This window comes from Caretta caretta, chromosome 3 (assembly GCF_965140235.1).
Source record: "Caretta caretta isolate rCarCar2 chromosome 3, rCarCar1.hap1, whole genome shotgun sequence".
Lineage (NCBI taxonomy): Eukaryota > Metazoa > Chordata > Testudines > Cheloniidae > Caretta > Caretta caretta.
Window position 1 is genome coordinate 197321515 of NC_134208.1, and position 17661 is coordinate 197339175.

A 17661-nucleotide genomic window follows, 5' to 3' on the forward strand; every position below is an offset into this window, starting at 1 on the left:
GCAAGTGATCTCTTTCCAAAAGGTTTACATGAGATAAAATGTTTGACTATACAATAATCAAGGCTTGAGTGCTCATTTGCCCTCAGCAGTTGGTAAGCTTTTCCTTGGTAATAAAGTGAGCCTAAGGCTGGGTTGGGTTGAGAGAATAAGGTTGGGTGGGGGTGGGGTTGTGACAACCCCTTATGGTTGTGACATCCTTCCAAATGTGAACCGCTACAGTACTCAGTTTTTGAGTCTACAGTTTGTCACTCCCCCTAGCTTTCCCAAGCAGAAGCCAAGTGAAATTGACAAGCTTGGCCAGTTTCAAAGCTGCTATTCACCTCTATGTAGGCAGCAGTGAATCTTTTTTATAATTCTGAACTTCATTCTCCTGCTGGGGAAGAAAATGAGTTGTACCAGAAGGTAACACTAAAGTAATCTGTAGGAGAGGACTACCAAAAAGAATAGAGGGGGGAGGGGCAGGGGTATAGGAAGCCACTTTCTTAGTGCGGCAACCAAAAGGGTAGGGAAAGTAGCTAAGACCCTCCTCAACCCCCTTGCCGGGAGGATTTACTACTCTTCTCCAGCACACACACACACTCTCCCAGGAAGCTCTTGAGAAGAAGAGAAATTGATCCCTCTTCCTTCTAGCAGCTAGACAACAAGGGGAATGAAAGCTTTGAGTTTATCAGACACGAGAGGCTGAGATGAAGGATGAGAGGTATCCATAAGGCTGGTTGGAATTCCTATGACTTCCCTATGCTGTAAGCTGAGCTTCTCATCAGGATGTTGTCCCCAAACTCACTAGTACTCCCTCCTTTCCCTCAAACATATCTTTTATACTAGCCTCTGATAAATTGTAAGAGCCCTGTGGATTCTATAAGTGAACGCAAACTAACTTCAAGTTTTTTTCTATAGTCCTATAAAAAAATTAAATAAAAAATGAACAATTTACATTATAAACCTTGCAGCAACAGCTTGTCAACTCTTAAGGACTTGTGTAATATACACAAACACACACACACCCAACAATACCCACATTATGCAAACTACATGAAAATTCTAAAGAGATACCAATATAAGTGGGACATTACCCAAAACATAAGACCATATCAAACTATACATCACAAATTTTTAGAAAACTAGTGTTTCTCATTTTCTAAAGAACTAACAAGACACCCAAGCTAACAGCAGCCAATGTAACAGGGGAGAGAGACCTGCCATGGCCCTTCCTATCCTCCTCCCCACAGGGACCAGAGTCATACAAAAGAAGCTATAGAACAGACCTTATCGAGGTTGTCAAGAGGATTTTTTTTCCTCTTTCTTAAAGACACAGTACTTACTAAATAGTTTTCTTTCCTCCCCTGGCAGGAGTCTTAAAACAATAGTCTAGCATCACATAATATTGTTTCCAAGCATATACTTTCATCTATCATATGATATCTAATTTTCTCCTCCCATTACTATCTTCTTCTTGCTGTGTCTGATAGTACATCAAATTAAACAAGTAACACAAAATACCAGTTAATAGATTACATCAAGGATTCCAAACTTCATTGCACCGCAACCCCCCTTCTCACAACAAAAATTACTACATGACCCTAGGAAGGGGAACCGAAGCCTGAGCCTGCTTGAGCCCCGCCACCGCAGGCAGGGGGGCCAAAGCCCCACCAGCCTGGGCGAAAAAGCCAAAGCTGAAACCCCAGGGCTTCATCCTCGGGGGTGGAGGGCTGTAACCTGAGCCCTGTCCAAGCCTGAAACCAAAGCCCCAGGCAGTGGGACTTGTACTTCTGCTTCGGCCTTGGGAGGCAGGATGAGGGCTTCAGCCCTTGGCCCCAGCCAGTCTAATGTCAGCCCAGGAGACTCCATTAAAATGAGGTCGTGACCCACTTTGGAGTCCCGACCCACGTTTGAGAACCGCTGGATTACATTGATGCATACAAAATTCAAGAGAGATTAGGTATAAAAAAACAACAACAACAAAAACTGTGCTTGACACCACTGAGGACAAATAATTTATTCTCCAATATGGCCTGGGGAGTTGTAGCACAAGTTACCACTAATATAGTAACTGTCTGGGACTCAAAGATCGACAATATGGAAACCAAAACAGACACATTAGAAATAAATGAGTACCAAAAGGAAGTGCAAGAATGTGTTTCAGAGATGAAAGGGTAACTACATTTTGGATAACTAAATCAGACATAGCTGAAAAACTGGAAGACTAAGAACCAAATTAGAAGGAAAAACCATCTAAAAGTGGGTGGTAAGCAACTTATATTCTCCTTTGAACAGTGCATTCTTGCTGCACATAAAATGTAAGTGAAAAATGATAGGATTAAAATAGGACAAGCACAGAAAGTCAAACCACTCTTGGAAACAAAGGGAAAGCTCAGAGCATTTACCAGTCAACAACCAAACCTGCCCACCATAATAGTTTTCAGGGCTGGGCCTGTGCAACTTTAATTCGACCCCTTGTGTACATAAATTACGATACAGTCTTGAATTATATTACTGAATATTACTTTAACGTGGCTTGCATAGTCACTGCAGACTGCCGGGAGAGAGCTCTCCAGCGCTCTAAAAAAAACCACCCCCACAAAAAGGATAGTTCCCAGTGCTGGTGCACTGTTTACACTGGCGCTTTACAGCGCTGAAACTTGCTGCACTCAGGGGTGTGTTTTTTCACACCCCTGAGCAAGAAAGTTGCAGCGCTTTAAATTGCCAGTGTAGACAAGTCCTGTGAGTGGTCAGCACTTCTGAATCAGAATCTATGGTCTCAAGCTGGACATCCAGAAAGTGAGGCACACACAACTGGCGACCACATGTAAAATGTCTGGTTTAAAGTGACTTGCCCCGTGCCACACAAGAACTCTATGGCAGAAGCAGGGATAGAATCCCAACTTCCAGGGTGGTATTTCACTCCCTTAACTATGAGACCATCCTTTTACTTCCTGCAATCTTTTCCCTCATTCATTACATACCTTTCAACTTCTTAAAAAAATAAGACAGGGATCCTAAAGCCAGGCTCCGTCACTACCAGAGGTGGTTGAAAATTTTCTGATGGAAGTTTTCCACTGGAAACACTGACTAGACAGAACCTAAATGTTCCATGGGAATGTGCTGATTCTGTTGAAAGTTTCAATACGAACCAGGCAGCTCCCCACCCTCCCAGCAGTCCACACAGCAGACTTTCAAGGCTTCCCAGACTGCCCACCTGACAAGCTCCCCAGTGAACGGGATGCCAGGTTACTCAACGTTCCAAGCTGTCTGGCTTCCTACGTTCCCCAGGAAGCAAGGCAACCACATCCCAAGGTGGCTGGCTCCCCAAATTGCCTGGCTCTTCAGCCAGCTTGCCAGGGAGGCGGGTGGTTAGCTGGTCTAGACATTTTTTTAAAAATTCTGTTTTTTCTGAAACTGAATTTTTCAAAAAAGTTTCTGTTCTGTAGAAAATTTCTCATTTCTGACATTTCATTCTAAATCAGACTCAAAACGATTTAATAAAAGTGAAGTTTTCCATGGGATGGAAATTCCAGTTCCTGCACAGCTCTATTCACTACACAACCGTGATTCATCTCTAGAGCAGGTCCATCCTGTGCACTGATTGAGGTAGGGGTCCTGTTGAAAAAAATAGTACGCCATCATGTAATTAAAGACTTTATCATAATATCTATGAACAGGAGGAGTGAATTAAAGTTACACAGGCAACCTTAATTCTGGTATTCCCTAACTTAAGTGCTTGCGTGTTTTCCGTCGCAATCATAATGTTCTTTTCATGTAATTTTTTGGTATTTAATTTCCTAGGATTTTAATAAAGTAAATTGTTTAAACAGATTCCATCACGTAGCATCACATAAACACACACACCCCCATTGTTCATCAGCAGAGTTGGAACCTCTAGAACTGCCGCCACAGACCTTGGCCACCTGAGCTAAGAGAGTAACTGATAGCAAGAACAGATTGCCATCCTCTATGTAGACCAGCACTAGAGGGAGATGGCACACTTTGTCAGTGGGTTTTACAGATATTTGCTGACAGCAGATAAATGGTGAAACTCAGCTCAGAAAGGAAGTGTGCTTTATTAAGCATGTGTGAACTACAATTTTTTCCCCCAAAGTCGTATCTTGGTCAAAAAATGATGGATTTTCACAGGAACAGCAAAAGGTACATCCTTGACACAATGTCCCTGCTTCAAAGCAGAGCTAGAGCTTCTCAAAAAAAAGGTCACCAGAATTTTAGCATTGCAAAACAACGTATTTTCCCCTAGCCTCGTTCTTGGAAATGGCCAAAACATTTTGGCTGACACTTTCCAAAAACAGTCAACCTGAGGTAGACACCAAACATGGATAATGTCAGCCCAACTGGTTAAAGTCTGGCAACATGATAAGCAACTGAAAAAGGGTCTTATAATGGGAAATGTTGGTTAATCTTAATAGTCAGTATTGCTGGTCCCATCTATATTCACATCAGCAAATTTCATAAGAACTGCCAGACTGGGTCAGATCAATGGTCCATCTAGCCCAGTATCCTATCTCTGACTGTGGCTAGTACAAGAGTGAGAGAAAAATCGTACAGGACAGGGCAATTTTGGAGAGATCCACCTGTGTCTTCCACTCCTGGCTTTTAGCAGTCAGAGGTTATGGGGTGCCCCAAGCCTGGGATTGCATCCCTGACCATCTTGGCTAATAGTCATTGTTGGGTCTATCCTCCATTAACTTACCTAGTTCTTTTTTGAACCCAGCTATTCTTTTGGCCACCACAACATCCCATGGCAGTGAGTTCCACCGGTAAAAATTAACCAAGTTTGCTGTATCCAGAGAGACAGAATACACACCAACCAGTTGGTTCAGCTGGTGGTGCACACCTTACTTTAATATAACACCACGCATGGTGTGAAAAAGTACTTCCTCTTGTTTGTATTAAAACTGCTGCCTATTATTTTCAAGTGATCCCTGTTTTTTGTATTGTTGGAAAGTGTAACTAACACTTCCTTATTCACCTTTTCCACACCATTCATGATTTTATAGACCTCTCTCTCTTTCTCTCTCTCTTGATCACACACAGCCCTAATTTTTTTGGTCTCTCTTTGTGTACAAGCTGTTCCATACCTTTGATAATCTTTGTGTCCTTCTCTGAACCTATTACAGTTCCACTATATCTTTTTTGAGATGGGATGAAGAGAAATGGACACAATATTCAAAATGTGGGTACACTATGGATTTATATAGTGGCATTATATCTTCTGTCTTATTTTCTATCCCTTTCCTAATAGTTCCTTACATTCTGTTAAAGCCTTTTTGGCTGCCACTGTGCATTGAGCTGAAGTTTTCAGATAACTATCCGTGGTGACTCCAGAGATCTTTTTCTTGAGTGGTAACAGATAATTTAGAACCCATCATTATATATGTATAGTTGGGATTATGTTTTCCAAACTGCATTACTTTGTACTTATCAACATTGAATTTCATCTACCATTTTGCTATCCAGTCACCCCGTTTTGTGAGATCCCCCTGTAACTCTTTGCAGCCAGCTTTTAACTTAACTATCTTGAATAATTCTATATCATGTGCAAACTTGGCCACTTCGCTATTCATTCCTTTTCCACCCGATTAAATGAATACACCAAACAGCACAGATTCCATTACAGGTCCTTGGGGGACCCCATGGCTTACCTCTCTTCAGTGCGAAAACTGACTATTTATTCCTACACCATATTTCCTTTGATTTCAATGTATTGTAATCTACTGTTATACTGCTGTTGCTGAAGAGAATGTACTAAGGACAGCAGGCACCATCAGCAATCACTATTGACAAAACAGATTCAGTTATAGTTCATTGTGGGATAAGTATAAGCCATTTTTAAAAGCAGAGTTCCATGCAACAATGCAAGTTGTGTGAAATATGTTGCTGAATAATGAAGATCTAATAAGGGAAATTAGAATTTTTTTAAATTAAAATTTTATGAACATACTGCTTTTTTTATTGTTTCTAACTATATAATTTACATATAGTACGATGAATAAGTTAATGGCTTGCAAGACAGAAACAGATCACCAATTTTTGTTAAACTACAGCAATTAACTCTCTTGAATATATTATATTTCTTCAAAAAAGTGGTTTTAATAAGCAGAAGAAAGAGAGCCATTTGAACACTTGTATTATTCACCAAACTATATACTGAGTCACAAACTAAAAAGGCAAGAAGTTTAAAATGGAAGAAGAAAATGTTCTTTTAAAGGGTAAGCCAGTAGAACTCATTGCTGAAGGATTATAATTTTGACAAGTAGCTCAGTAAGTTTCATAAAAAAGATACCAACTGCAGTTGCACTAGATAGACTTTACAGTTTTAAAACTTCATGCTTGAGGACATAAGATGATGTAAGGTTGCCAGACAACCAGGGGAACTGGATTTACAACTCCAAAACCAGTAACAGTCTGCCACATATGTTTTTCTATGGTGTAAACAGACACAGCTGTGTCTTAAGACCACTCTTGTTTTCCATCTGGTCTGTTGGTGTTGCACTGACTGATCAAAATGCTAGTGGTGTGAATTTTGAGTTCAGGTAGCTTGCCAGCAGTAACAGCATAAAAATGTACTAGACCAGTGTTTTTTGCCACTTACACTTTAGTAGTAGCAATCTGAGCAGGTCATGTGGACAGACTTTACTGAAGAGGTTTTAACTAGAGTCAGTGAGGAGGAGGAGTTAGTATCATGGAAAACCTTTGCCATTCAGACTAGATGACCATAATGGTCTCTTCTGTCCTTAGAATCTATGTATTATAAGAACTGAAGTAGTAGTAAGCCCAGAGGAAGCCGGTGTGCTTCTAACCCAGTCTTTGGCTACACTGGATACTTTTACATCAGTGTAGCTACACTGATATACTTGCATCAGCATAGACTCATCTACCACTGTTTCAAATTAAGGAAAAATGCACCAGTCCTGTTGCACTGGTATAAAAAGACACATACAATAAGGATCTACACCAGTGTACCTTTGCCAGTGAAAAGTGTAGCTAGTACCTCAAAAGAAAAAAGAATGATCCCTGCTGCCAGCTGCAACAAAGAAAGAGAAAAACCAGTAGATTCTACACCTTCACCAGTAGTCAAGGACTGGTACAGACACAAATTTCCATCTGTTTAGCTAAAGTTTAAACTGTTTTGAAAACACACCTTTAGTTAAACAGTGCAAGTCCATGGGTTGATAAGGTCTGTGTCTGGACTCTGGAGTTCCTGTATGACCCAACAGGAGCTGTGGCTGAATCACCAATTTCATGCTTCTTTTTTTGGATAGTAAGGGAAGTTACTACATACAGAAACAGATACAATCTGCTGCTGAGGGTGCTCAGTAGGGATGAGGCAGGCAGGCAAAAAAGGAGTGGGGGTGGGGGGAATAGGAGAATACAGAAGAGAAATGGTTAGCATAGTAGTTCAGTGGCAGCACATCTGAGTTTGGTACTGAACTATATTCCTCTCTCTTTGGGCTGGGAGCACCGTGAAGGCGGTGAGCTGAGGCAGAGGAATACTGGCTGCACTAACACTTTTCTGTGAGACTAAATGAAAAGCATCTAAACCTAAGTTGATGGGAGGGTAGCTATAACCCATGACCCCAATTCAGAGGCAAAGCTCTGAAAACCTCAAAATAGAAAGAGGAGGAAAATGAGACAAAATGCTGGCCACAGCGTTCTTGATTACCTAAATGCCTATCTCTAAATTTTTATAAAAGAACAGGAGTACTTGTGACACTCTAGAGACTAACAAATTTATTAGACCATAACCTTTTGTGGGCTACAGCCCACTTCATAGGATGCACAGAATGGAACATACAGTAAGAAGATATATAAACACACATAGAAGGTGAAAGTTGCCATAAAAACTGTAAGAGGCTAATTAAGATGAGCTATTATTAGCAGGAGAAAATAAACTTTTGTAGTGATAATCAAGACAGCCCATTTAGACAGTTGACAAGAAGCTGTAAGGATACTTAACACAGAGAAAGGGATTCAATATGAAATCTAAATTTTAAGAAACTACAGAAACCACAGTACTCTAGGAAGGAATTAAGGTTTTCAGCAAAGTTTTGTTCAAGGTAAGGATGTACTTCAGCAATATTTCAAAATGGTGATACGCAAACTTGTAGACAAGGGAGGTATAAAAAAAGGAATAGTTTGGAAGAAGAGTTAAGATCTGAATTAGGGAGAGTGACTGTGGAATCTGCAATGAGACAAAAAGGACTTAATTTTTTATAGATTTTTAAGGCCAGAACGGACCATTGCGATCAACTAGTTTAATCTCCTACCTGACTCATGGCATAACATTTCACCAAGTAATTACTTCAGCAGTCCAATATGTTGTGGTTTAACCTATAGGACTGCTTGATTTGAAGATTTCAAGTGATACAGAATCCGCCTCATTCTTCAATAAGTTGTTCAATACCTTGAATCATTAAGTTCAGTACACCTTGATTCTCAGCTATTTGGTTAACATTTCAACTGTGTTTATCCCTTAATACGCTCCCCTTTTCTTGTAAATTAAACATTCGACTGCTCTAGCAAGTCTATCACAATGACTGGTTACCTTGCTAGTAAACTGGTGACTATCCAAACTCTGCAGCCCCTCTCCCCTGTGGAAAAAATCCCAATGCTCTATAAAACGTTCTCCATTACACCACTTACCTAGCCAATAAGTTCTCACCTTTGAAATATTTAGTAGGAAGCAGTGATCTAGCCAGGATCTTAGTTTTAAAAAAAGCAAGCCAAAAATCGTAAAAAGAGTTTGTGCAATACAAAGTAGTGCCATCCAAAGTGGAAGTCAGAAATTAGAAGTCACAGAGGGAACACAATGTAAAAAGGAAATGCCATGGACAGAATTTTAAGGGGGTCAGGGAGGCAAAACTACTCGTTCATCTGTAATTTCCATTTCTCCTAGTAGATTCACCTCTCTGGACGGACACCCTAACTCATAGGTACTCTTGTACAACCTAGCAAAATTAAAGCAGAGTTCCTCTTTTTTCTCGAAAATGAAAGTTCTTCCTGTTGGCAACTAATCTTACCCTTCCCAGACACACATTTACAATGTAAAGGACACACAAGCTGAATCCCTTCCTACATAGTTGATGTTTCTAACCCTTCTTGTCCTTCTCACCATTACTATTTTACCTTTAGAAATCAGACGAGCAAGACTAAAACCAGTACTGAAGATGAAAAGTGTCCCTTCAATTTTTACTATGCTATTATGTTTTTTGGATTATTTAGTACCTCATAGCATGGTGCTAGAAAATATATTAAGGATTGTATATTCATATATTCTTAGCACCTAAACTTTATTACTCAGCCTGACCAGTGTCCATGGAAAACTTAGGGCAAATGGTGAGATGTCTGAGGACTCATTCTTTATTCACAAAAAGAAAAGGAGTACTTGTGGCACCTTAGAGACTAACCAATTTATTTGAGCATGAGCTTTCGTGAGCTACAGCTCACTTCATCAGATGTTTACCGTGGAAACTGCAGCAGACTTTATATACACACAGAGAATATGAAACAATACCTCCTCCCACCCCACTGTCCTGCTGGTAATAGCTTATCTAAAGTGATCAACAGGTGGGCCATTTCCAGCACAAATCCAGGTTTTCTCACCCTCCACCCCCCCACACAAATTCACTCTCCTGCTGGTGCTAGGCCATCCAAAGTGACAACTCTTTACATAATCAAGTCGGGCTATTTCCTGCATAGATCAAGGTTTTCTCACATCCCCCCCACCCCCATACACACACAAACTCACTCTCCTGCTGGTAATAGCTCATCTAAACTGACCACTCTCCAAGTTTAAATCCAAGTTAAACCAGAACATCTGGGGGGGGGGGGGGGGGAGGAAAAAACAAGAGGAAACAGGCTACCTTGCATAATGACTTAGCCACTCCCAGTCTCTATTTAAGCCTAAATTAATAGTATCCAATTTGCAAATGAATTCCAATTCAGCAGTTTCTCGCTGGAGTCTAGATTTGAAGTTTTTTTGTTTTAAGATAGCGACCTTCATGTCTGTGATTGCGTGACCAGAGAGATTGAAGTGTTCTCCGACTGGTTTATGAATGTTATAATTCTTGACATCTGATTTGTGTCCATTTATTCTTTTACGTAGAGACTGTCCAGTTTGACCAATGTACATGGCAGAGGGGCATTGCTGGCACATGATGGCATATATCACATTGGTGGATGTGCAGGTGAACGAGCCTCTGATAGTGTGGCTGATGTTATTAGGCCCTGTGATGGTGTCCCCTGAATAGATATGTGGGCACAATTGGCAACGGGCTTTGTTGCAAGGATAAGTTCCTGGGTTAGTGGTTCTGTTGTGTGGTATGTGGTTGTTGGTGAGTATTTGCTTCAGGTTGCGGGGCTGTCTGTAGGCAAGGACTGGCCTGTCTCCCAAGACTTGTGAGAGTGTTGGGTCATCCTTTAGGATAGGTTGTAGATCCTTAATAATGCGTTGGAGGGGTTTTAGTTGGGGGCTGAAGGTGACCGCTAGTGGCGTTCTGTTATTTTCTTTGTTAGGCCTGTCCTGTAGTAGGTAACTTCTGGGAACTCTTCTGGCTCTATCAATCTGTTTCTTCACTTCTGCAGGTGGGTATTGTAGTTGTAAGAAAGCTTGACAGAGATCTTGTAGGTGTTTGTCTCTGTCTGAGGGGTTGGAGCAAATGCGGTTGTATCGCAGAGCTTGGCTGTAGACGATGGATCGTGTGGTGTGGTCAGGGTGAAAGCTGGAGGCATGCAGGTAGGAATAGCGGTCAGTAGGTTTCCGGTATAGGGTGGTGTTTATGTGGCCATTGTTTATTAGCACTGTAGTGTCCAGGAAGTGGATCTCTTGTGTGGACTGGACCAGGCTGAGGTTGGTGGTGGGATGGAAATTGTTGAAATCATGGTGGAATTCCTCAAGGGCTTCTTTTCCATGGGTCCAGATGATGAAGATGTCATCAATATAGCGCAAGTAGAGTAGGGGCTTTAGGGGACGAGAGCTGAGGAAGCGTTGTTCTAAATCAGCCATAAAAATGTTGGCATACTGTGGGGCCATGCGGGTACCCATAGCAGTGCCGCTGATCTGAAGGTATACATTGTCCCCAAATGTGAAATAGTTATGGGTAAGGACAAAGTCACAAAGTTCAGCCACCAGGTTAGCCGTGACATTATCGGGGATAGTGTTCTTGACGGCTTGTAGTCCATCTTTGTGTGGAATGTTGGTGTAGAGGGCTTCTACATCTATAGTAGCCAGGATGGTGTTATCAGGAAGATCACCGATGGATTGAAGTTTCCTCAGGAAGTCAGTGGTGTCTCGAAGGTAGCTGGGAGTGCTGGTAGCGTAGGGCCTGAGGAGGGAGTCTACATAGCCAGACAATCCTGCTGTCAGGGTGCCAATGCCTGAGATGATGGGGCGCCCAGGATTTCCAGGTTTATGGATCTTGGGTAGTAGATAGAATATCCCAGGTCGGGGTTCCGGGGGTGTGTCTGTGCGGATTTGATCTTGTGCTTTTTCAGGAAGTTTCTTGAGCAAATGCTGTAGTTGCTTTTGGTAACTCTCAGTGGGATCATAGGGTAATGGCTTGTAGAAACTCGTGTTGGAGAGCTGCCGAGCAGCCTCTTGTTCATATTCCGACCTATTCATGATGACAACAGCACCTCCTTTGTCAGCCTTTTTGATTATGATGTCAGAGTTGTTTCTGAGGCTGTGGATGGCATTGCGTTCCGCATGGCTGAGGTTATGGGGCAAGTGATGCTGCTTTTCCACAATTTCAGCCCGTGCACGTCGGCGGAAGCACTCTATGTAGAAGTCCTACTACAGGACAGGCCTAACAAAGAAAATAACAGAACGCCACTAGCGGTCACCTTCAGCCCCCAACTAAAACCCCTCCAACGCATTATTAAGGATCTACAACCTATCCTAAAGGATGACCCAACACTCTCACAAGTCTTGGGAGACAGGCCAGTCCTTGCCTACAGACAGCCCCGCAACCTGAAGCAAATACTCACCAACAACCACATACCATACAACAGAACCACTAACCCAGGAACTTATCCTTGCAACAAAGCCCGTTGCCAATTGTGCCCACATATCTATTCAGGGGACACCATCACAGGGCCTAATAACATCAGCCACACTATCAGAGGCTCGTTCACCTGCACATCCACCAATGTGATATATGCCATCATGTGCCAGCAATGCCCCTCTGCCATGTACATTGGTCAAACTGGACAGTCTCTACGTAAAAGAATAAATGGACACAAATCAGATGTCAAGAATTATAACATTCATAAACCAGTCGGAGAACACTTCAATCTCTCTGGTCACGCAATCACAGACATGAAGGTCGCTATCTTAAAACAAAAAAACTTCAAATCCAGACTCCAGCGAGAAGCTGCTGAATTGGAATTCATTTGCAAATTGGATACTATTAATTTAGGCTTAAATAGAGACTGGGAGTGGCTAAGTCATTATGCAAGGTAGCCTGTTTCCTCTTGTTTTTTCCTACCCCCCCCCCCCCCAGATGTTCTGGTTTAACTTAGATTTAAACTTGGAGAGTGGTCAGTTTAGATGAGCTATTACGAGCAGGAGAGTGAGTTTGTGTGTGTATGGGGGTGGGGGGGATGTGAGAAAACCTGGATCTATGCAGGAAATAGCCCGACTTGATTATGTAAAGAGTTGTCACTTTGGATGGGCTAGCACCAGCAGGAGAGTGAATTTGTGTGGGGGGGTGGAGGGTGAGAAAACCTGGATTTGTGCTGGAAATGGCTCACCTGTTGATCACTTTAGATAAGCTATTACCAGCAGGACAGTGGGGTGGGAGGAGGTATTGTTTCATATTCTCTGTGTGTATATAAAGTCTGCTGCAGTTTCCACGGTACACATCTGATGAAGTGAGCTGTAGCTCACGAAAGCTCATGCTCAAATAAATTGGTTAGTCTCTAAGGTGCCACAAGTACTCCTTTTCTTTTTGCGAATACAGACTAACACGGCTGTTCCTCTGAAACCATTCTTTATTCATTCTTTACTTGTCTGGGATGTACATGGTTGAGCAGGAAAAAAGTAATTTATTTTTATATTATTCACTTCCCAATACTCAAGCAAGGTATTTGGTACAAAATGAGTTTAATAAGTCATATTTCTATTGCATATTCTTTTGAAAGTATTTTACAGTTGTAACCTAGTACAAATATTGATGACAAAAATTTGTTTTTATTCCTCTGCTGTGGATCTCTATTCTGGATGTAGTTTATAGGTATTTATGTCCAAGCCACTGATAGAAGAGAGTTATTAGATGAGAAATGTGACTTACATTGACTTAGCTTAATTGAGCTCAATCACTACAACTAAATGTAAAACAATTTAAGTGTCCATTCAAGGACCTACTGTGATTTAACTAAAATGGATTTAAAAACTGACTTATGTTAAATCAGTTCAACTTCTGTATGTGGACAGGACCTTTGTTTTACTAATTTCTCATCGACTAACACACTTTTTAGTATACTCACATGTGCTCATTTCTTTCTCACCACACTCATTTTAGCCTTCTCAGATTTGGTTTGGGGCACTCCAATTCTCCTCCAAAGACAGGAAGACATCTGCAGAAACAGCTGTCTTCTCCCGCACAAAACAGCTTATGCATTTATCCCTCCGCTGATGAGAATGAAACACAATGCTCTTCCATAAATCAGTGAGAAGGGTCACCAAAGGACAATGTAAGGAGTGTCTTACTCTGATACCAGCACTTTCCTGTACTGTTAGTATTTAAATTCTCAGTCCATCCTGTACTAAAATCTTAAAGGGAAATCCTGACCAAGATTATAAAATTGATTTTATCATAACTCATCTTTCCTGACATTTTATAGGGAAAACTCTCCTGGGTACTTCATCTGGGGTGTCACCATTATGTGGCCCGTTTGGAGAATAATATATGGAGAGATGGCAATTCCAGAAGACCCTCTTAAGAAGTAAAAGAGAGGGAAAACCTGCAGATGCACAGAATCCAAAGGAATGGTGGGGTCAAAGATCCAGAGTAAAATTAACGAACCAGATGTTTAAGGAAGAAACTATTACTTGGATTTTAGTTATACCTACCAAGTTCATCAAGGAAGGGATAACAATGGAGATTTGGCCCATTCCCCTCCAAAAATAATTAAGTTAAACGTCCATATCTAAGTTATTCCATTACCTGATTACACTCAGCATACTTTCTGTAATATTAACAGAAGAAGTGTTTTATTGCCCAGCTCTAGTATCACTGACCTTGAAGTCCGCTGGCAGTTGCTAGAAAAAAACAACAAAAAGAACCCAGTTTGACCTGAACCAAAAATAAAGTTTTTTGGTAATCAAACAAAGTCAACAAAAGTTACATTTTGGATCAAACTAAACATTTTGTTTCTAGGCATTTTTAACCTTTCTTAATAAAAGCAAAGGAGATGCCGGGCTAGATTCATAAAACTGGAAGAGAAGGTGCCCCCCTCATACCAAATAGCCCAGTCATTAGGGCAGTCACCTGGGATATGGGAAACCCAGGTTAAAATCCCTTCTCTGGAGGAAGGGCTGAATGCAGGTCTCCCCCCTCAAAGATGAGTGTCTTAACCATCAAACTATATAGGCTATTCTGGGGTAGGCCTCTCTCTCAAGCCCTCCCATTAAACCCATTCCACTTTGTATAAAATACCTACATAGTCTGGACCAGAGAGTGTGAGAACATTGAAATACAGTGTACAGTGGAAGATTTATATTAACACCTAAATAACTTTAATTCCTAATTATCACTTTGGATAAAAGAATACTTCGAGATTCAACACATTCCTTCTTTCAAATAAAGCATCAGAAGTTAATATAAGCATCCTTGAGCCATCTCAGAAGTTCTCCAGCAAAGGTATGGAGAAAGATACTTGACATTTGTGAGATTTCCAAAGTAAACAAACAGAAATAAAACTTTTCTTTAAACAAAAACAGGGAGGATTTGATTTAAATCACGAGTCAGGAAGACTTGATTTAATCACGGATCTCTACATAAAAGTGCATTCTTCTTGGCTGTTATAACTTTAATACGTATTCTTCACAACTCAGAGATAGATGTAGGTTTCATTTTTAGAAGGTACACACCATACATTTTTAAAGTGATTTATTTTGAACATTTTTCAGATTCGTTTTACAGCTATATCAGAAAATGAATGATTGTTTGGTTATTTCATTTACCAAAGGTAACTGAAGCAGATATTTCTGAAGTCATTGGGAGGTGAACTACCTCGAATTAAACAGGTTAATCATTAATATTTGGAGGATTCTCTTGCCATGCTGTATTAGGAGAAGATCATCACCAGACAGACATTTAAATTGTTTTATTTAACTAAAACAACGTTAGGTATTCCAGATTTTTTTCTTCAACAGCAAACATATAATATTTTAAACAAAACAAGCGTATGAATTTAGTTAAATATTCAAATTTTTTTAAATCAGGTTTGTTTTTGTTAAAATTGTTTTTAACTAACATTGTTAAATGAAATATATAAAAAAAACAAAAATTAAATCGACTGTGTCAGCCAGGTCAACACGAGAAACTTAAAATATTGGTGTCTGCAGCTAACTCAGTCGTTTTCACCTTCATTTTCCTGTTTGTTCATAATCTGGAAAAGAAAAACAAGCTTTCTGGCTTTTTCAGGTCCCAAACGATTTCTCAATTTGGAATGAATTAATCCAAAGGAAGAAAATATTCTTTCTACACCGGCAGAAGAAGCTACTGCTGTTAAAAGAGAGATTATCATTTCAACAGTCTCTGAATCCAAGCGCTTAAGTGACTTCCACCAGTTCACTGGTGTGACTTTCTTTAAAACATCATCAGAAAACATATACTTCTTGAATGGTTCTTATTTCCAAACTGGGTCTCTTTTACAACCTGCTGCCATTATAGGTTTTCCCTTCTAGTGAGAGAATGGTATGGTAGATCTCAAATCAATGAAGGCTACACTCAGAAAGACCTCAAGACTTCTGGAAAATGCTGCTCAAACAGTTTCACTTTTGTTTCTATTGCCTGTCCCTCCCTGCTCACATTTATCTCCAGACTTATTCTCCTTGTCCAGATCTATCCGATCCCCAACAATCTTCTATTCATTGAACTTTTTGAAACTTTGCATTTTTAGAGAGAGGTAAGGGATTGACTCAGCGTACACAAATTTGCAGAGGGACAATAGGGTTGAGGTCTGTTATTCCTCACTTCTGTATATTATTTATTTATTTAAAACATTTTTTGCTGTTAACAAGCATGTTATCTCTGGCAACGCAAATCCACAGTTTGAGAACTGCAAAACTAAGCATCTCTGATGTTATCTTCTAGACTGAGCACTGAGTTCCATTGGGTAGATAGAAAGATTAACCTAAATAATCTATACAGAAGCTCCTGGTACCCCATGAAATTGGGTCCCTAATCCATGAACTATTGGAAATCATTTACAAAACTTTACATTAATATATTGTCTTATACTACAGAATTAGAATTTATAATCCCTATTCCATGATGAGATATCTTTGAGATATAATGTATCTTAATTAAAACTACCTTTAGATAAAATGCTTTAAGAGGAAAAAAAATCCAAAAAATCCAATTTAAATAAAAAAATCCAATATGATTTTTTTTAAAAAAAATCATTGATTTTTATCCACCCTGAACAAAAACTAAATGACTTCAGACATTCATGCACTGCAACAAAAAGGCAAAATCTCAATTTTTAAAAAATGCTTTGCAGGTCACACAGAAGTCTCTCATACACCAATCTGCTGAGTCTCAGGCCAGTGCCTTAACCATTAGACTATCCTTCATCTCTAATTCCACCCCCATATAATCAAATATTTCTCACATTCCCATCTTCCTGCAGCACTAAAAAAGTAACTTAGCAATGCTTACCAATTCAACTAAGGGAGTCTTATCTTCTCTTGTGTGGAGGATTGCAGTAGATCCACAAGCTTATTGGTTTGTTCCTGGACTTCTTCCATGGATATTATGAGAGCTTTCACCACCCTCTTAAGAAGCTTCTAAAAGCCACTGAAATCACCCAAAGGGCACCTGAAGAGATGACTGCCCCATCTGGGAAAGATAAGGATGTGGCCTGTGGAGATGGGAGTTCAGCCATGGGTTCTCTCTTCTCAGGTTCTTCCTCTTGGTGTTGAGGAGGAGAGGTCTTGAACAGGGGTTGTGGTGGCACAGGATCAGCTCTGGATACTGTAGGTGAAGTAGACAGTCTCTTGTATTGCTCAGTTCTGCTCTGGGAGTTATCACAGACCCCAGTGGCCACGCTAGAATTGGTTGATATGGTCCCAGTGCCTAGAGTGTAAAAAATCAATGCTCTTGTTCTCATGATAGAATGTCCCAATACCTAGCTCTAGAGGAAGGTCTCAGTTCCAAAAATGATGATGTTGTGGCCACTTTTGAGGAGAGCATGTTTGAGGCTCTATCATCATCAGAGACTTTCAACGAAGCATAGTCCGGTTCCACTGAAGGAGCCAGATCCTTCAAAGTAGAGGATAGGGCTCTGGGCATCAATAGTGCCAAGGAAGTTTGATGTCTTGGTGCTGACACAGCTGCCAATATTGGTAAGAGAGGTGATTCTGACTCCAGAAGAATTAAGAGGTCCTTCAGTGCTATAAACCTCTGGGATGCACAAGTGTCTCAG

General features: G+C 40.5%; 2 protein-coding genes across 5 annotated transcripts in view; both read right to left on the reverse strand.

The window, feature by feature from the left end:
* The window catches only part of LOC125633405 (uncharacterized), a 146195-nt gene that overhangs the window by 118545 nt on the left and 9989 nt on the right, over positions 1-17661 (reverse strand). The gene's annotated exons all lie outside the window — the stretch shown is intronic.
* The window catches only part of B3GNT2 (UDP-GlcNAc:betaGal beta-1,3-N-acetylglucosaminyltransferase 2), a 148104-nt gene that overhangs the window by 3020 nt on the left and 127423 nt on the right, over positions 1-17661 (reverse strand). The gene's annotated exons all lie outside the window — the stretch shown is intronic.